This window comes from Corvus hawaiiensis, chromosome 5, assembly GCF_020740725.1.
Source record: "Corvus hawaiiensis isolate bCorHaw1 chromosome 5, bCorHaw1.pri.cur, whole genome shotgun sequence".
Classification (NCBI taxonomy): domain Eukaryota; kingdom Metazoa; phylum Chordata; class Aves; order Passeriformes; family Corvidae; genus Corvus; species Corvus hawaiiensis.
Window position 1 is genome coordinate 50,710,720 of NC_063217.1, and position 21,490 is coordinate 50,732,209.

At 38.6% G+C, this 21,490-nt stretch overlaps 1 long non-coding RNA gene across 1 annotated transcript; it reads left to right on the forward strand.

The window, feature by feature from the left end:
• Positions 1 to 243: 243 nt before the first annotated feature.
• LOC125326813 lies at positions 244 to 19,620 on the forward strand. The gene is made up of 3 exons (XR_007204015.1): positions 244 to 851; positions 12,999 to 13,099; positions 19,245 to 19,620. It is a non-coding gene; the product is annotated as an uncharacterized LOC125326813 (long non-coding RNA).
• Positions 19,621 to 21,490: the final 1,870 nt, after the last annotated feature.

The window sequence follows — 21,490 nt, forward strand, 5'->3', positions numbered from 1 at the left end:
CTGATATATATTATTTATAAAGTCTAGTTTAGTGTATTCTGAATTTGAGGATCAAGCTATTTCTCTGCCTCTAAATCTGTTGTTCATGGGCTACTGACCTTCAAAATATCATGTCTTAAAAGACAACACAGTGTTTTATGTAAGTTGATAGACAGAAAAATAGATGGGTTTCTATTAATAGGCTGATTGCTGTGACTGAAAAATTTAGTTATGCAAATGAACAATCTTTTTCTCTCTGCTGAATTAATTATTAAGGAAGAAGAACAGAGATTGAGATATGAATTTTCAGCAGAAGTATAACTCAATGTTTTCTGAGCCTTGGTGAGACTCTGCCTGTCCTCCTGAAGCCATGTCCATCCCAGTCTGTGGCTGTGAGATGATCTGGATGGCCAGTGCCCAGCTCTGGAACACAGAGGAGTTTCAGTCCTGCTCCTTACTTTCAAAAAGGAGGCTTGGTATCATGGAAAGTCTTCTGCAGGATTTCTGAAATGAAGCACCACAAATTCTATCCACTCTACATTTTGGTCAACTGAATGGAGGCAAGGACCCACCTGAAAACAGCAGAGAATATTCCAGGCATTTCATCCTTCCAGACTCACTGAGAGAGCACTGGAAGGTGATGATGAAAAATAATCGGTCAACCCAGGTTAGTTAGGGGTTAAATGAATCAAAGTCAAGCCCAGCTTGCTGGGCTGCTGCTAGGCAACAAGTAACTCTGCATTCAGAAATTCCCCACTAATTGATTCTTGACACCATTCCCCCTTGGTTTGTACAAATAGGGAGCTGTTGCTGGGGGATGGAGAGGAAAAGCTGGGGTGTGGTGAGCACCTGGCTCTGGCATATCCCAACAGGTGAGTCAGACATGCTGAGTCATTTTCCCTCAAGGAAGGGGTTCAGTGGCTGTAAGGGATGTATTTGTATTTGATAAAGTAATACTGGATTCATGGAGCAAAGAAATCTACATGAGCCACACAAAATATTGCAGTATGTCACCCTTTAATGCGTGTCCACTGAACACACAGCTTTTGCATCCACTTGCTCTTTGCTTTTATGTAAGTGACCAACAAAGGAAAGGGAACCAGCCTTCCTTACATGGCTAATGTTTGGCAGGCTGGCATACTGGGTGTAGTGTCAATAGGATATCCTCCATGTGGAAGCCTCAAAGCACACAGAAAAGGGAGCTGGAGCAGGGATTTATGTGGGTTAGAGATACTGGAAGAGTCAGGCTAAGGTAGAAAAGGGGAGGCTTGCCTAAAGGAGAAAAGCAAGCCCAGCAAGTTTCTGAGTCTTAAAATCCTCTTTTATTGATGGCTCACTTCTGGAATCTTTATTATATTGGCTCTATGCCTAACCCTGATAAGGTTTTACCCTCACCACCAACTGCAAGGCTCAGGCATTTTAAAGATTGCTTCATGAATTAAGCTATTGTTCCTTATAAATAAACCCTAATTCCTTTTTTTTTCCCCTTTCTCATACATTATTTATTTCCTAGCTCTTTCTTTAGCTGCAGAGAAATGAAAGACAGAGAAGGAGGAGCACAGAAAGGAAGAGAATGAAAATGGGATGTTTCAAAGATGATAGAAAGAACATGATTGTTTTTTGACAATGCTAAAAATTCCCTTTCATGATATGGAGGTAATTGGCAGATGTCACATGCTAAAATGTGTGATATTCTTACTCTATTTCTTTTCTGACATGATAGAAAAACATGTACTATTATGTTTTTTTCTATAGGTTTCCACATTTTCTTGCAGACTTTGGGGGATATTTCTTTTTCTTTGACATCCTCTGTGAAATGCTGTGTTTGTGCTGCTCAGGTGATATGTCCCCCTAAGCAGCTGGAGGGTGGGGGTGAAAGAATGCAGTTTTCAGACATATATCAGGTCTGAAGCCTACTGAGTGATAACAGAGATCACTTGGGATTTTTTCATTCATTTCACTTGGCCAGTACCTTTAAACAGGGTTTCATTTTTATGTTCAGGGAGTTGTATTTAATTGCTAATGACCACGTTCATCCCCTTGCTAGATGGAATGTAACTATTGCCAGTGAGCACTACACCATATTTTTGACAGTTTCATTTATAAATCAGTAGCTATTCCACACATACTTACACTGGAAAGAATGCATTATTATATTTTGGCATGCTTTCTAAATATGTTGCTACTGCCTTTTTTTCTATGTCTAATTACCTCTCACTACCTTTATTTTTTTCATTAACAGTGACTAAATCTATTTAAAGAGCAAATAAAAATTTTCTTTTTTATTGGAATTGCAGGTTGTCTGTGTAAGGTATGAGGCAGAAGAAACAAGAGACCTGACTAATATACATTCATTTATAAGTAAAAGTATCCTGGTACACTTACCCTTTTGGAGATAGAAAAGCATTCTGAAAGTATTTAGGCAAATTTAAATCCTGACCTCGGTTGCTTGCTATTCCTCAAGGAACAGCAAAAGTGAAATGCATTACCCAAGAGAACAATATGGAGCCAAGAAAAAAAAAATCAAAGTGACATATTTATTCCTTTTTCTTTCTAAATTACATCTAGTTCTCTCTTGATGCAAAATAGTTGTGCTGCCATTTCATACAGGCTTCCAAGAACAGCTGAATAAGCTCTGTCAAAAACACTTTCTCTTTCAGTCTTAAACCTAGTTATATAGCAATATATATTGAATATAATCTAATTTACACCACCTAGTTACTCAGAAGTCTACCAGTTGCATCAGTGCTCTTAAACTAACCTTTTGCTCATATCAGCACTGCTAGATTGGCCCTGAGCTTCTCATTATTTCTAAATAGTTAGGATTCAATGTATAGTACGTGCTTATCCAGATACCAATGCAAAATGCAATGCAGGCCACATGACAAAAAGCCAGTGGGCTGATGCCTCCCTCATGGGAAGCCTGAGAACCCCTTCAGGGAGATCCAGAGGTTCATCTCCAGTGTAATTACAGGGATGCCTTAGAGAGTTCACATGTAAGACCAATTAGTCACAGAGTGTGCATTCCCACTGCAATATTTTTCTGTCTCATCTCTAACTCTTTGCCACTCTTTGCAGTATCTTAGAATCAAATCTACAAACAGCATGGAGATGAATTCAACATTAGGTAAAAGTAGTTAAAGCCTACACAGGAGAAGAATGTAAATACCTCCATCACTCTTGGAGAGCCAAAGCATATCTACACATGCTTTAAAAAAGATTTTAATCCTGGACAATCTTTGGAAATACTAACTAAAGAGAACACAGCTACTGTTACCAGTGGTGTCTTGCCTATTTATCTTGCTTTATGAAAGAAAGCACAGTTGCTCTATTAATTTTCTCCAATCATTCTGTATTGTTAAATATTATTTCTGTTAAAGGAATAACTATTCATTTTATTGTTATTATTAAAATACTGGTGCACAACAATAAAAATTTCAGTGATGATTTAAATGTACCAGAGAAGTTATTAGTTCTCCTTGTATAACAAATCTTAAATAGAAATTAATTGCAATGAGGACTTCGAGTAACCTCAGCTTAATAAAGGAATTGTGATTGTCTGCATTTGGAATTCTTAAAAGGCAATCATGTAATCGATAACAATATCTACTGGGTTCTAGCATCACTGTATAAGCATTATTTATGACTGCTTGCTGGCAAAGCAGTTACTCTGTTTTCCAAGCCAAGTTTCAGTGAGAAATTCTGGCAGCAATTAAAGAGCTTCCAAAAATATGTATGTGAAATAAATAATATTTCAGTCTTTTAGACATTATCAAAGAAAAGATGAATAAAGTCTCATACTGTGACTTCTATTAATGTCTTCTATTAATCCTGTCACTTTCTTTTTTGGATTTTGGCACTAAGGTAAAGAAGGTAAGGTGCTAAGCTATAAACGACCTCTCCCTGTTTAGATTAGGACAGTCTTAGGTAATCACATTTTTCATTTCTAAGACTTCTCATTTCGTTGCTGTTGAAGAGGCTCTATTTAACATGTAAGACTACAATCTATGGACTTGTGATCCCTCACAAATTTGCTGAAGAAGAGCAGGGGCATCGCTTTCAAATTCAGCCTTACCCTGGTGCTATCAGTTTCAGAAGTGTTCTCAGGAGCATCCTCAGGCAGCTTCACCTCTTTGTGCTACACATGAAGTAGCACAAAGAAGTTTTCCTTCTGACCTGGAACTGCCTACAGAAGTGACCAGGAAACATTCAGAACAGGTATATCTGGCCCAGCTCTTCTCCAAAAAGCCCCCATGAGGATCGCACAAGAAGATAGGGAGTATGGACTCCTGGTGAGGGGAGCACCCAAGATGTGATGTCAGACCTGTCTTTGTGCTCCTCTCAGTTTGTGTCCAGAAGGATCAGGGGATATGCACTACACTGGGTGTGTTGATGCCTACAGAATGACTTGTGTCAAATGTGAGCCCTATGGGCAGCCAGGTTTGCCCCCATCTCCTTCCTTCAATTTCCCTTATGCTCTCAAGCACTTTGGATAGCAGCATCTGTTGATGAAATCCCTGCCAAAGAGAATATCATCCTGCCCAGAATCCTCACAGCTACACAGATGAAACTGAATACAGTAAAGAAGGACTAGATTAATATTTTATGCTTGCTGCAATGTGATTTTTATAGCAAACACAGTTTCAAAAGCAAGAGAAGGATGAATCAGCATCTGATTGTGTAATAAATCTTTTGAGATTTTGCAGAACTGTATGTTATTGACATAAGAGTATGATTGTTTCAGTCTCATATCCAGCATAGTAAGGAGATATTTGAGAGAGAGTCCCTGGTGTTTTAGAAATCTCAGGACAGGCAGAAGGATTCACACAGAACCAGATCACTAAAGATTCCTGGAAATTAAGTGCACATGAAGTAAAGAAGAAAAAAACATATTTCCAAACCTGTTACCTGTAACTTGCCAGGCCTAAGCAATGGGAATGACACATTGTGCAAGCCTAACCAAATTCCTCATGAGCAGAAAGCTCAGATCTCTTAATCTGCCCACCATTTTCTCAACTCATAGTTTCCCTACTCTGCTAAATAAGAAAAAACAAAAATTCTTAGAGAAGTAGTGTTGGTAGTCACTATAGAAAGCACGTTAAGACAAGCAGAATCTTAGAGCATATGGAGCTGTGCAAGAGCAAATGTGCTCAAGGTAGGATAAACAGGCACAAGTAAGTGGAAGGAGAAAAGTAATCAGAGAGTGTTTTGCTTCTTGAAAGTTCAAAAATGGATTTTCGTTGTACACAGGATGTTGATGGGCTAGTTTGGGGTGGGAGAGTTGTTTTCTATAGTGAGAACTCTATTTGCAAAAGAATTTCCAGGCTATTAAGAAATACTTACTGGTTGTGTTTTCTGACTCGATGTAATTGTAAAAAGCTATCAATCAAAATGTGTGGGAGATTAAATATCTATGATATTTATATCTATGATGACTATATCCCTCACTGAAGAAAAAACTGCCTTTTCCTTGTCCACCAATCATCTGCCAAAAAGTAGTTTGCATTAGAAATTTTCCATTTTTATGCTAATGCTACTTGACAGTAACTGACATTTCAGCACTGGGACCTATATAAGAACCTCAGGATAAATTCAGAATTGTCTTTCTTAGAGCTGGGAGAATGTACAAAATATTATTTTTAAGAAAAAAGGATATGAAATGGCGATTTTTTACATAGAACTAAGACCACCCACACTATATAAAATTATCTAAAGCTACATGTTATGCTGGAGATAAAACTGAACCTTAAGGCCTAAGTCAGCTCATTACTATTATATCTAATGAAGTTTGTAGAACTACAAAAATATATAAACAGTCTGAAAGAATAATTACTATTGTATTAAGAAGTAATAGTTTAGGAACAAATAAATTGGTTTAGTGAAAAATAACTAATTTTTTTTTTCTACATGTTATTAAGACGTAGGAAATACAGTTGACAGGCAAAATATGCTGTTAGAATCACAAAAATAGATCATCTTTTGCACTATTCACATTTTAGAAAGAAAAACAAAAACACATTGGTAAGGCAGGTCAAAAAGCAACGGAAAAATTCTTTGCATTTCTTCAAAATTTTCCTCTGCTTTTTCACAGTTCAGATGTTCAAAGTTAGGAATGCCAACATGACATAAGGACATACATCAGTAGTGAATCAGAACAAATGCACATCTAATGCAATATCTTGTCTCTAGCACCGGCCATAGTGATGCCTAAGGACAAATACAAAAATGGCAAGATGTACTATGTGATGCTTCACAAGCATGAAAGTGTTTTGCTTTCACTGCTTAGGGGTCAGAATATTCAAAAGCTATATTTTATTCCTCAAGTAAAGTTGTTTAAGAAAACAGGTGCCTTTTATAGCTACACATGAAAATATACTGTAACTCACAGATTTTCATTGACATTATCTCTTATTTCCATTGAACTAAAAAATCAAGCACCAGTAAATATCTCTGTAATACTAATGACATCAACATCACAGTTGTCTGTTTCCTGTACATCTTGCTCCATTTTAGTATAAATCAAAAGGATAAGTGTTTGTACTGAACAGAAGCAAGGGGTACTTTGTGAAATACATGGCTGCTACTAAGATAATTTTTCTCTTATTTTAGCCTGCTCTGCTCAAGGCACATCAGCTCCACTGGATTCTGTATCCAGACAGTATTCCTGCTGTTGGCCTGGCACCCAGAGAGGTTTGTGTGGAGAGCATGCACACAGGGAAAAAGCCTTCAAACTCTTCAGGAGCAAGGGATCAAAAAGCAGATCCCTATTTCACATGCACATCACATCATATGCTCAGCTAGATCTTTTTTATGATTTGGAGAGATTTTAATAGGTCTCTCACCTCGTTTTCTATGTTGATACTATAGCTCAATTTAATATCTATTCATGAGTCTTGTCTCCCTTTGCTCAGCAAAGCTCCATCAATCTGCTAAGCCTTTTTCCCTCTAATTTCAGTGTTTACTCAGGTTTGAAGCAAATCAATGCCCATCTTGCAGGAGGTTATGCTACCAGGTCCACCTGTACCCTACATGAACAACCACTGAGGAAAGTTTGGAGAGGAGGTGTACAAATGGAAGGGATTATACTGAACAACCAGCAAGGATTTTGTGTACTGTGTTCATATTGAATTAAGAGACCTTGGAGTTGGAAAAAACCAGCCGAATAGTGGTGCTAATTTACTAATAGGTATCCCTTACAGCTAATGGAAGCAGAACAAGGCCTGCATGTTTTGATAGATGTTAGTCTTCTTAGTTAGAAAATAGCACTTTTCTTCATTTCTACAGTTCTTTCTTCCAGACATTTCTTCTAATCTTCTTTTGCATTAATTCAGGAAAAGAAGAGGCAAAATTAATATTTATCCAATAGTGGCAAGTATTTAAGTGTATGGAAACAAGCATGAAGAGCAAAACAACTATGCAACAAGTGGGTTATATCTGTCAAATAGATCACTTTGTCATCACAACATGCCATTCACTAATTTCAAGGGTTTTTAAAAAATTATGGCTGCTCAAATTATCAGTAATCATTGCTATATTGCTATATCTACATATGGGGTTAAATCCTAATGTGAGCATCAGTCCTTCATTTTATGAAAACATATTTCAAATTGTTCTGAAAAGACAATGAATTGCATAGTCAGAGTAGCAAAAGTGCTTCTTTGAAAACAACCAACCTTCTTGGAAAAAATTACTTCAAGGAGCATTGGCAATGCTTAAGTAAGCAGTAAGTATAATATGTGGTTTCCAAACCTAGGCTACATTGTAGAGTTAAACAATGATTGTGAAAATATAAAGAGTTCTTTTATATATCCACCACAACAATAAAAATTGTAAAACAGGTAAAACATGCAAATATCCCTTTCTTAATTATCTGAAAGCATGTTTTCATTGAAATGCAGACACATCATGACACAAAGTGTGTGCATCTCAATGGTATTTCATGTAGTGATAATATTTTGCTTTATATAAGGTGGAAAAAAGAATAATTGTCATATATGAAATGGAGTGTTGGCCTTAGCATATTAAGTGTTTTCACCTTTTAATTGTTAATTGTTTAATTATTGTTTATTCAAATTACCCATCAACCCAGTTGAGAGTTATTAAGTTCCAAAGTTACTCCCGATTAGTTGATTAAAGTGTTCTACATAATTCCTTGTTAAAAATCCTTTGTTAATATTAAGTTCCACAAGTTTGTTCCCTTCTTTAGTCCCTAAAAAGTGTAAAAACCCACAATGTCTTAATTCCTGTATGTGTCCAAGTTAATTACCCTGTTTTTAAGAGTTCTCTGAAATACTTACAGCCCAGTTTTAAACCTTTTACCAAGTGTTCTTAACCTTTGTAAGTTTTGAGTGAGTTTTAAGCTTTGCCAAAAAGGAGACCTTCTAACTGACAGGGAGCTATTTTTAGAACCCGGCTGTTCGCCTGCAACTCAGCATCATGGCAATCTGGAATATTAATGAGGACTTTTCCTGCCTTTGGAGCCAATGACATCTTTCCCCTAGATAACAGCGAGCCATTGGCAGCCTGAGATTACCTCACCTCAAGACACCACCAATCATCCAGGACCATGGGGGCTGGACAGTGGGCGGTCATGGGCGGGACCCAGACTCTATAAAACTGCTGGCCACCAGCTCGGAGGGGCCATTTTCATCTCAGAATATCTGCTGGTGAAGCCTAGTGCTGGGAGCACAGGCCTCTACCTCTTTCAAAAGGCAGTTTAACCATTCTGACTTTGGGCTAGCTGAAGTCACCCCAGCGTTGTAAGGTCTCTGCTTTGGGACTTTTGAACCAGTTCAGCCAACAAGGTCTCTAATCACTGCAGACCCGTGTTGTGTTGTGGGTTTTTTTTTTTTGGCTTTGTAATTCTTTTGTACTTGCAATTTTTTTTTTCTGATTGTTCTTTTAATAAATTGTTCTTAATTATTTTAATTAAGAACCAAGAGTTGTCTCATTCCTCACATAATCTCACTATTAGGAATTACTTCCATGACAGATGCTGTTCTTCGGTAATTTTACAAGCATCTGTGCTTTCTCTGTTTATGTAGCTATAGGATTTCCTCAAGTTTGACGGGTTTAGCAGTATCCTGAAGGATTTCTGAGATTTGTGAGCATACTACAATTGACCTGAGTACTAGAACCTGCCAAAGAACTATATACTCTAGGCACAACAAGTACTTGCTGAGGCAGGCTTCGAGCAAAATAGGAAAATTGAGATGTGTTTGTAGTATATCAGTCTGGATTAACAACATGTTTGAGAGACACTTAAATGGTGTCGAGAAGATGGCTGGTAGAAATAATAACTTTGGCAAAGCTGATGCAAAGGAAGTGCCAAATAGCACAGATTAATTCCCATCCCTAAACAAATCTAAAAAACCCTAAATCAGAAGTACTTGTTTTTCCATGGTCTTATTTTCAGAATTCATATATTCTGCAGAAGCCCTTTGCTTGTGTTCATTCTCTACTGTTAAGATGCAGGATAATTGCAAGTGATCTCAAGCTAGAGTGTATCTGTCCATTGTAAGAGGGATCTGATGTTGGTTGGAGAGTGGAATTAAGGGGTATATTTTCTTGGTAGAAAATTTTTCACTCACCTTCCCAAAATGTAATGATTACTCCATATTAAAAGTGTGTACTCAGTTATTACCGCTGAACTGAGCTCTCCTGAAGTGATTACCGATAATGTCATTTATCACCTGAGAAACTGGTAGTTTTCCAAGACACTGTGATGGTTGGCTGTTCTCCTGCATAAAAATTTTACAGGTTCTCTAAATGAACACAACTATAAGCTCATGTTTTAGCTCAGGGTATTCTTTCACAGAAAATCTTTTCTATTTCTGAGAAGGGAAAATTTGAAATAAGGTTCTTTTGTTTCTCTTTCCTACTTTCTTTCTCTGTCTTGACTAGAGACCTTTTAGTCCCACTCTTTCACCCCTTCCCACCTTTCCATCTCCCTGTTATTCATCTTTCTGTCTTTTCTCTTTTCCTTCCTGAGCTCCTCTCCTCTCCTCTCCTCTCCTCTCCTCTCCTCTCCTCTCCTCTCCTCTCCTCTCCTCTCCTCTCCTCTCCTCTCCTCTCCTCTCCTCTCCTCTCCTCTCCTCTCCTCTCCTCTCCTCTCCTCTCCTCTCCTCTCCTCTCCTCTCCTCTCCTCTCCTCTCCTCTCCTCTCCTCTCCTCTCCTCTCCTCTCCTCTCCTCTCCTCTCCTCTCCCACTGCTTCCTTACCTTTCTACACTTCTGTTTCCGTTTATCCTTTAATTTCTCTATATCTTTCTTCTTTTCTTGCCTTTTTACTTTCTCTTTGCCCTTATTTTTTTCTCTTCTGTACTCTTTTTTTCTGTCTTGTGCTACCTGACTGGGATTTTCTTCACTGTTTTTCATACAGGAAACAGAACCTATGTCTCAGATAAAGCAGCTGAGTAATTCTCATTAGTCTCTGTACTATTTTCTTGGCAAAAGAAAGACTGCATCATTGTGGTCAGAGATCCTCTGGGTTGTTTCAATACTGATGTAATTAAGAGATCATGTCTGGCATGACATCTTTTCAGATATTTGCTAAGAAAAAAGACTTGAAAAGAAAATTCTCTTCTCCTTCATGTTTGTTCCTAAGATAAGAGATGGAGGACTAAGGACTGTAGCAGTTCATGCACCTTTTTTAGTGGTTTTTTACCCCGTCCATATTCCAAAGACAGTTTCAGTCATACCACACGAAGGTTCTCCCAATGGCTCATGCCACATCCATCTTCCCAACCCCACTATCTACCCCTGTGCAAAGGGGTTAAAAACCCCAAAGGTTTAATAGAAGGTGACCACTGAGCAGTATGTAACTAGAGTAAAACCACAGCTAACAGACTGTAAACAGTGTCTGGATAGATTTTGTAGGTCAGGTTTTGTGCTACAGTATGGTAAAGCCAAAGATAAATGTTGTGCCCATACCAAGGATAAATATTGAATTTTATATATATGTATGTATGTATCATGGATACTCCATATAGATAAACCTCGTGCTATGACCGATTATATGGTTTTCCAACTAATTTAAGGATGACCTAAATTCATTGCTTTGATTCTTTTCCAGATCTAATGTAAAAAACCAGCTTTTTTCTTTTTTCAAAACATTGCATTTAGAGAATGAAAAAAAAATCCAGGGAAAAACTTGCATTTATGTAACCAATTTTTGTAAATATCCAGCTTGCTGAAAGGCTAGCTGCAACCATTTCATAGTAGTGCTTGGATCAATGCATCGCTTACAATTCAGGTGTCAATGAAACTATTTCATCCACATATCCAAGACTGTGAAGTAATTCCAAATGAGTCAGAGAACCACTTACATTAACAGCCAGGGGAGCAGTCTACAGGTGAAATAGTTACAAAAGCACTTGAACTATCTATCCTTCTTATTACCTTCTATGAGCATAAAGCAAAGTAAATGTCACGTTTTGTCCCCTGTGACTGCAAAATGCTTCTAAAGATAGGAATTCATTTAGTATAGCACACACATTTAACTATATAAAGTTGTATTTGTTCCTTCAGATGTAGAAAACCTGTATTAAAATCATATTCCTGCAAAAGGCATACTGAATTTTATTCAGTAAATAAACTGAAAAAAAACCTGAAACCTGATTGTAACTGAATTTTATTCAGTAAATAAACTGAAAAAAACCCTGAAACCTGATTGTAGATGACAGGGGATATTGTATTTGCTGATTTATTTTGTTTTATAATTTGTAGGTCAGTTACAGTCCAAATTAAAATAACAAATCCAGATTTCACCCAACCTCATTTCAAATACTTTGAAATAGATTTTAAACACATCATATTTTCTCCCTCTGTTTAGGCATTGCCAAATACTTCATCTTGACTGGACTTCCAGGAAGCCCTCTGGTCCTTCCCCCATGCCCCAAAGCAGGAGCAAGCTATACCCTGTGTCATTCCTGACAGATATTTGTCTCTTATTCTTAAAAACCCCAAGTGACAGCGACTCTACAACATCCCCAGGCACTCTGTTCTCATGTTATTCTACATTTGCCTGTGGAATTTTTCCTAAATGTCTAATCCAAGTGTCCCTTGCCACAGTTTAAAACCATTGTTTCTTATCCTACCCTCTATGGAGATAGAGAATAGCTTAATAACTCTCTTTCTCCTTTCAATTGTCCTTTAGATAGCTAGTTAGTTATCATACTCCTCTGCTGTCTTCATGGTCTCCTCAGGAAAGGCATCATTATTTAGCATCATTGCAAAATGAGGAAGCAGTATTTTCTGGTAATATTTATGTAATTACTGTCAAGGGAACAGTTTTTCTACTGCATCAGTTGTCTGTGGTATTTGCAATGGGATTATGTTAGAAATGATAAAAATGTTTATTTTTGTAATTCTGTGGGGACAACATAAAATAAATGGTCTAATGGGAACAATTTCAAGAGGGGGGACCCTTCAATTAATTTTTTGGGCTACAGCTAGCTGAGAGTTTCTCTTCCAGTCAAACTCCTTGTGTTACCCCGACTGCTGCTTGTTTAATGGGATGGGAAGGGGTCAAAAGAAAATGTAAGGGCGGTGTTTTACATGTGAGTGTGTGGAGGCATGTGCATGTGCAGCAGGGGATGTTCTGGAAATGCCTCTGAAGATGTTTACAGCCCCATGTGTGTAAGTCCTGTCAGGTCCTTTTATCACTGGAAAGAACAATACCTACAAGGACAATATCGGTTTCTACTGATTCTTTGGTACCTGAAGCAACTTCTTTTCTTTCTCATAATCAAATTTCCACTCATTTTGGCTTACCTGGGCCACCTCTGTCTTACTTTGGCTTACCTTTTAGCTGTCATTGGGGATGTAAGCCCTTTCCTCTAGCACTGTCAGCAGTAGCCTTGGGACCTTGCACATATTTGCCCCCATTCTGTGCTGCCATCAGAGGACTCTTTTTGTCCCACCATGTTACAGCTTTGACTACAATGCAGCACTCCAAGGTGAAGCCAGAATAAGTTTTGCATCACAATTTTCTTGCTTTTCCTCCCACTATATTTTTTAGGATGAGTCCATTATGGTCATATCACATGTGCCTCCATGATGTTGGGTGTGGGATGTCAGAAGACCTTTCATAGTTAGGAGAGCAACTGTTATGAAGCATCTGTGAGTTCATGTTGTCTACAAATATCAAATCTTTGCTTAACTTTTATGTTTATATTTCTAATTGCAAGTTCCTCTCAAGATCTCTCTTGATGTTTGTTTTTGAGCTCATTCTTCACATTTCTTGAAATTTAGAGCCAGTTAAAGAGCTAACTTCTCTGCAAATTGAGTCAATGAGTCATAACAGCCTTACCTTATTTAATTTATAATTGTTATTACTTAATGTTCTTGAAAGTAGTAAAATTAAAATGGTAATAAAGTAAACAGCATACAGAGATTAAACTCAAATGCTCAATAAAGGGTCTTGGTAACTCTACATTACAGATTATAATAGTTCATACAATTCTTTCTGATATACAAGCACCATAGCAGCATTTGGCATTCAAAGCAACTTTTAGAAGAAATTTTACATACAGCTAATTTTGCAGAGAGAAGCTCAAACTTAACTTAAAAGTGGGACATGGATTGCTGGGATTTTAGAGAGCTAATATAGAATTAAACAATAGAATAGTATTTTAGACACCTGTTTCTCCCTCTACTTTAAGAGGAATACATAAGCCGCTGTTAAATCTACGTGAGAATTATGTGCCTCAAAGAAGAATGCCAAAAACCTGCAAACAGCAGCTACCTGCAATAAATGTTGTGAGAGATGCAGCCCTTCACGGCCTCTAACACTTCAGCTGTCAATACCAACAGATATTTTGGCAATAGTTGAACTTCCTCAGAAGAGCACAAGACAAGTCATAAGAGATTTAAGGAACTTGAAGCCACCCAGAGAGACCTGGACAGGCTTGAAAGGTAGACCTGTGCAAAACCCATAAAGTTCAGCAAGGCCAAGTGTAAGGGTTGGGGCAATGCAGAGCACAAGTAGAGGCTGGGAAGAGAATGGACTGAGAGCAACCCTAAGGAGAAAGATTTATGTGTGTTGGAGTACAAGCAGCTCAATGTCTTGGCAATGTGTGGTCACAGCCCAGAAAACCAATCACATCCTGGGCTGCGTCCAAAGCAGAGTAGCCAGCAAATCAAGGGAGGTGATTCTGTCCCTCTACTCTGTCTTCATGAGACCCCACCTGGAAGTACTGCATCCAGCTCTAGGGACCTCAACACAAGAAAGACATGGGCCTCTTGCAGCAAGCCCATAAAGAGCCACAAACATGGTAGGAGAGCTGGAACACCTCTCCTGTGAAAACAGACTGAGAGTTGAGGCTGTTTTGCCTGGAGAAGGGAATGCTCTGGGGAGAAGTTACACCAGCCTTCTAACATATAAAGGGGGCCTAGAGTAAGGCTAGAGAGCGACTTTTTACAAGGGCAAGCAGTGATAAGACAAGAGGGAATGGCTACAAACTGAAAGAGGGCAGGTTTAGATGAGCTGCTAGGAAGAAATTCTTTATTGTGAGGGTGGTGAGGCACTCGAACAGGTTGCCCAGAGAAACAGTGGATGCCCCATCCCTGGAAGTGTTCAAGTCCCGGCTGGATGGGGCTCTGAGAAACCTGGTCTAGTGGAAGATTACCTGTCCATGGCAGGGGGGTTGGAACTACTTAAACTCTATGGTCCCTTGCAACATAAACCATTCTATAATTCTCATGTATTAACTTCTAATCTTAGAAAGCTTTCTGCATTTGCCCGTTTTTCCTCATGAAAAGATGTTGTAGCAGCATTGAAGGCATCATTCAGTGGCTACCAGAGTGAAACAAAGCATAAAACTGCACAATGATGTATTTTCTTAATTCTCAGTTTGCTGCATTAGTTAGTTGTTTTAAAGCCACTTTCCATCGAGAGCTCTGTATCAGTGCCTGTGTCCCAGGGCAATGTGCAACTCAAGAAGCATTGCACTTGCATAACATTGCATGGTTCTTGGAGACCAGCCCATTGTCTTAAATGTAAATATCACATGTAAAGTTATTTTCACCCACTTTTCACCTATTGCTCAGAATGGTTATGGAAACTAGATTTCCATAAAGTCCCTGAAAATGCTTTTGATTGTGTTGGTTTCTGTAAGAGTATAAAATAGTGTCCTAACAGGATTTTATGGCTAATCTTGCATGGTAATTATGAGATTTATTTACCTCACTACAGTATGTTTGAAATTGTATTTAAAGATTCATGTGGTGTTTATTCAGTTCCAGTAACAATTTAGTTTTCCACACAGCAGCAAGCCATACTCATAAAAATAAGACTCATTTTAAAGTATTGCCAGTGCACCAAATAAAATTTACAAACTTAGAAGTGTGTTTATAGTTTGAGTGTTTCTTTTTTCTCTTAACCTAACCAAATGAAAAACACTTTCAGTAATATATATGTAGTGCTCTTTTTAAAAATATCTCAAAGAAGATAAAAACCTTCCTCAAGCCTCCTCTGTTTTGATAAGGACCAAAAGAAATAATAGTTTATCACCAGATTTTTATTTGATTGTCTTTGTAAGAGGAAAATATTTGAAATAGGACAGTCAAAGTTTTAGTGCTCTTATTTGCCTATTTGGCTGGCACTAGTCTAGACCTAGAGTTTGTGTCCTCATTAGCCACCAGTGTATTTTTCTGCCAGGAGAAGTGCTGTATTTTATGGCAGCAGCCTAAGAAAAGCAAGCAGTTCGTTAGTCTACACTAAAATTGAAGGTCATTGCTATCAGACTTTGAGATTCATTTGAGATCAGTGAAGTTCAAACATATATCTGAAACACAATAGTGAAAACAAACTGTTGCACTGCTCTATAAAGCCCCATGACTCAGAACTTGATCTCTTCTGGTCTTCTGCTACAGTTTTTTGGATGGTGAAGTCAGAAACTGAAGAGTGAGTGTAGCTTACAGAAGACAGCTGCTTTCTGCCCCAAGAAATGAAATTAAAAAATAACTGCATATACATAAAAGTTTTATTTTTCTTGAATGTAGAGGTCTAAAAGAAAAAGGAAAAGAAAGAAAAAGGAAAGAAGCATGTTATATTTATCCATGCTGTTAGCTGACTTAAAGCATCTCAGTTCCAAGTTTCCCTGGAATAAAGCAGTTTATAGAATCTGGGGGGTCAAATATGTGAGAGCATATCCAGAACTTTTCTGTATTATACCATGAATATTTGGTACTTATGTATACTGCCTGTTAATCAGCCAGAAAAATGGTTTGGTTTTTTTTCTGTGATGAGCCTCACCATTGTTGCAAAATGAGAATCATATTTGATTAAAATATCTTTTTCAAGCATGCAGCATCTGTTACTTCTGCTCTCTGTCTCAAAATTCCCATGGAGTCTGCTGTAATTGTTCATTAGACCTCCCAAAGCTACATTTAATGTAAAACAGCTCCATTAAATATCACTCATCTATTGGAAATGAATCTAATGTACAATCCATGAGCAATGCATGGCTGATTCTAAAGTAATAACTCCTTCCATGCACAACAATAAACCTTACTTCTTACTTCTTTATATATCGCACTGAATTTAACATCATATTATACTCACGCAACTCATGTTCATGTTAGCAGTAAAAGAATAAACGAAAACCCAAACCTGAATTCATGTAAATAACTGCTCACTGTAAAGGGCAGATGCCTGGCAATGAGAAAAGTCAGACTTTATTTCCAGTCAGCCTCTGAATTTTTATGGTCTTAGGCTAGTCATTAATATCTATGCTGTAATTTCACAATATGTAAAAGAGGGATAATGATGTCTGGTGACTCTGTGAAAATGTTTTGTGTTTTTATTTTACTTGAAATATTATTGCTGCTGTTCTTCAAGGAGTCAGCCTATCCCATGGGACTGTGGAGGAGTTTCAAAAAACATAGAACATGAAGAAAGTTTTAAGAGTCTCAGACAGAAAGTAAGTTAAAACTTCAAATATTTCAATCCTGCCTGGGACATATCAGGCATGGGAACTGAAAACACAAAATACCCTTCTCTATCCCCACAAAAGGCATAGGTCAATGGGGTATATATATTTCCTCACAAAGGTCTGTAAATTAAGAGGACATTACACCATTTTGAATGCTTGATCATTTCTAGAGAATTTTATGGTTAATTGGCTCCTGAGTTTCATTGATCTCAAGTGAGCTACAGCTTACTGTAAATAACAGGTACCATCCCCTGTTCAAGGATCTTACAGAAAAAATACAAATATCCCACCCCTCAAAAAAAAAAAAGGAAAACAAATTTGCATGAAAATTGCATGAAAAATGAACAGACTATAAAGGCCACCCAAAAGTATTTATTCACCTAAAAAAAATTTTTTTTTTTAAGTTTATATCTGATACCGGACCTGCCAAGGGAATGCTGGTTACCTTTAAGAGTTTCATTTTGTTCCTTCACTTGTGATTTTTAAGATGCTGCCTAATAATGTGTTTATCCAGAAGAGAAAATATTTGATGGTTGTATTTAGTAAAGAATATGGGTAGTAAATATTGTGTAAAGTGTACAGATATTTTAGGTAAGCAAAAGGATAGACTTTCCAAGAACCATACAAGACAATTAATAACAACAACAACAACAAAAATTACCAGTTCTGTAGATATGAGTATACTTGATTTTTATTTTCTGCTCAGAAATTGTGCCTGTACATAGTCTGCTGGCTAGGATCATGGGGCAATTAATTCCAAATATTAGCAATTCAAATAAAGCACTATTTTTTAAGTTTCCAACTTCCCTGAGAAAATTGCAGAATTTCTATCCTACCAGCTATGTATAAAAATACTGTATGGGAAAGCATGAAGTCTTTCAGTCTTTCCACTCTATGTTTAGTTTTTCCCACCATTTCAAGAAACATCTGCATTAGTGGTATTAAAAGCATACTTTTAAAAAATTGTCTCTTTATTCTGTTTACACATTCTTAATATTATCAAAATCAAGGGAATTGTAGAAAATATCTTCAGCCTTAAGGCCAGAGCACTAATAAAACCGATGTGTATGAAAACCTTTGAGACTGTTGTCATGGATTTCAGCAGACTCTGTTTAAAGCACTGTATCCAGAAGGATCTGTGTATCTCTGAGTGACAATCCTTGTCACAACAAGGTTAGAGCAGATAACTGACTGCAATTCTCATTTGCAATGAGTAAGAGAGGGAAGATTAGTCATTCTGACTCTTTCCATCCATCTTTACAGAAGGTTTTAATAGCAAGAACAGTTATCATGAACATAAAAAACCCACATACATTATTGCAGCTGTACAAATTAGTATCAGTGTTAAATTCCCTTGCATTTCCACCAGGAGATAATCAGTCTCAATAAAAATAATCTTCATGTAGCTACATTGTAGAAAAGGACATTCAATTCTTAATTGTGATGAGAATATTTTGTAAGAAATTTCATGGAAAACAAGCTGGTTTTGAGTGGGGGAACTAATGGAGCTGCATTTCCAACAGATTTGTGACTTGTCACTTTCCTCTCATTTAAAGGAAATAAATATCTCAGGTCACCTTCTGATGCCTGTTGTCACCTTTTCTCAGCTTCATTCCAGGATCCTCTGCTTCCTCTCCTGTTCCTTATTTATCTTTTCCTGAGCTGTGCTGAGATTGGGTTAGAATTATTCACAGTGGGTAGGCATGAAGCTCTTAATCAGCTGGCTGATATCTGAATGAAAAGCACATTTTTTTTTATTTTCTAACTCTCAGGAGATCAGGAACAGAATCCTGATGAGACCTCAGCCCCTTTGTCAGATTTGAATGAAATTAGCTAATATATATAAAAAGATTTTATAGAAGGACAGGCAAACAATCATAGAAGGTGAAATGGAATTCTCACTATCCCTCTTTCCACCCCAAACTCAGAAAATGAACATCAGTCACAAAATTCCTCTCTGTGTTGGCTCACAGTGACTTAGATCAGTGGAACAAACACCATGCTAGTCAAACAGGCTGCAAAGCTGTTGCAAAGTTAATGCCCTTCAGCACAGCAATATTTTAGCTGACATGTACCACAGCCGCATGCACACTGCTGTATCTCCAAAGTTAGGCTTGGGAAATTTGATTTGGACTGGAACATGGGCAGTATTTTTTCTTTGAAACTGGACTGTATAAAGAACAGTGTAGAGTTATCACGGTGCACAGCACTTTGGCAGGGGGGTCCTGAGTGCAGGGGAGCCGGCCAGAGTAACGACACGAACACCGATAGGATTTGAGCATCGTTCTCCCTTTATTGTTTACTTACACCAACTTATATCTACTTTGCAGAGATTCACGCCCTATTCCCACGGGACAGCCTCTAAGCAGCAGGGGAGCCGACCAGTGTGTAACTTTACCAAGGATTTTCAAGGCTGCCTGCTGCCAGGTGTCTTCCAGGCCTGCCTGCAGCCTGAGGCCAGTTCAGGGGTTCTTCCTCAGCAACCCTGGGTTGGCCAGACTGTCCTGGGCTATCATATGCCCCTGTTCCACAAGGAATCCCTCTACACAGCACCACCAGCATTGCTATAAAATACCAGATTCCACCTACTAACCAAGCAACTGAGTAAGGGCTGATCCCCCTCCAGCAGGGTCTTCCTCACAGTTTACTGTATGGGTCTCTTACCAAGAATTTTCTAGTACAAAGTAGATCCTAGAAATTTCCAGTTTCCTCTTATTTTCTTTAATAAAGGAAATACCAAAAAATATCAGTCTCTCCCTCTTCTGTTCACTGTGCTTTGGTGGTCATGGGAAAGGCACACATGCTACAGGCAAGCTGCATTTTTCTTGCAATGTAGATTAAAAGTTCAGGCAGTGAAATGTTAACCATCATCTCAAAAATGGTTAGAAAGGGATAATTTTGGTTTCTCTTGGTATACCTTCCAATGTTTTGGCAGTCCTCCTTCCTTAAAAGCTAACCTTGGAATTTAGGGCAATAATCAAGATGACCTTTCAGTAAAGGGTATGGAAGGTATTAGCATCTGAACTTCAGCCACATAAATACATTGCTTTGCATTTTTAAAGCTCACCTGTGAATCTCCCAAGGCGGAAATTTAAGAAACCCTTTCATAAATATCACAGATAATTTTAAGTCAAACATAAAGTGCTGTAGGTTCAATCAAACAGCAAGTGAAGCATAAGGACTCAGACTGGTTTTATGTCACAGCAATAAATAATAAAAAATCCCAGTGTAAAAGGGAGATGGCTTATTTTTGAGGATCTTGAGCTACTGTTTGGGAAGTGATAAGGTCATGTCCCTTCCCTGCCACATTCATGTTCCCTCCCTGTCACAGACATTCTGTAGGACCTTATATGGATAATAAACCAGTCTGAATGTATAATTAGTATTTCTTTGTTTTGAATGAATGCTGCCAGTGTAAGTTTGTTAAAAATGACTGGTGTTCCCATAGACCAGGAGCAAGAAGCAGGTGTAGCCATGTGCAGAGATGGAATAATCAAAGAGATATGAACTTTTTACCTCTCTTGAGTCTTACCTGTCAATGGTGACTTGTCACTTGGATGCCATCAGTTTTGGTGGAAGGCGACTGACAGATGAACAAGGTGACATACTCAGGTAGGCAGCTAGAGAAACTAATCTACCTGAGAGGTAAGTGTCTGGCCTAATGTGTATTACCGCAGATTCCAAAAAATAATTTTGACAATTATTTCCTTTATTTTCTGGAGGTGGGAGGAAAGCTCAGGACAAACACGCAGGGAGAAGGACCAATCTTCCCACCACTGCTGGCAAGCACCAAGATGCCAGAATTGCACAGAGCAGTCTCACCTGGGATCCCTGCCCACTGTCCATAGGCTCTGGGAACCATTTAAGCTCAGAACTGCTACACTTTTCCTTCCTGAGATATGGTGAAGGTATCCTTGGCTTTAGTTGTGCCTCCTTCCTGGATGGACTTTAGGCCTGCCGTATACCTTTGTCCTCTGTGCTGCTCCTAGCCTGAGGTTGTCTAATGGACCTGTCTTTTGGCACCCAACTTGGGATGCTGCATGCCCTGGTGAGGGAAAGCCCAGCCTATGCCAAGGTTGACCTCAGTGCCCAGCTCTTCTGCTCCCAGCCCCATGGAGCAGCCCTGGTCCCTGGCACAGAAGCCCTCCTGTGTATGCTAACCAGGTGTTTTACAGGAGTGTGATGGTTTAGCAAAACTTGGGGCCTTGGTTTGTAGGGGCAGAGGAAAAAACAGAAAGAAAAAACAGCTGCTTGAAACTTCGGTGACCGGCACAGAGCCAATAGCTGATGGGCAGGTTGCTAGACCAATTGGACAAGCTGGAAATGCCTCTATGATGACACCTTTAAAAAAGGAAGAACTGTGAAAAGTTCCTTTTCCTGCTTCCCCGCCGAGGGGTGGTGAAGGGGAGGGCCCCCCAGGCCCCTTCCTGGAGAGGGCCCCTGGGTCCTCCCAGCATGGCGGCCGAGGCTGGGCCGCCGGGAGGAGCCACCCCGACGCTGCAAGTAGCCATGCAGCCAGGAAACCCCCCACTGAGGCCGGGACACCGCAGCCGAACATCTTCTGAGGCCGCCGCAG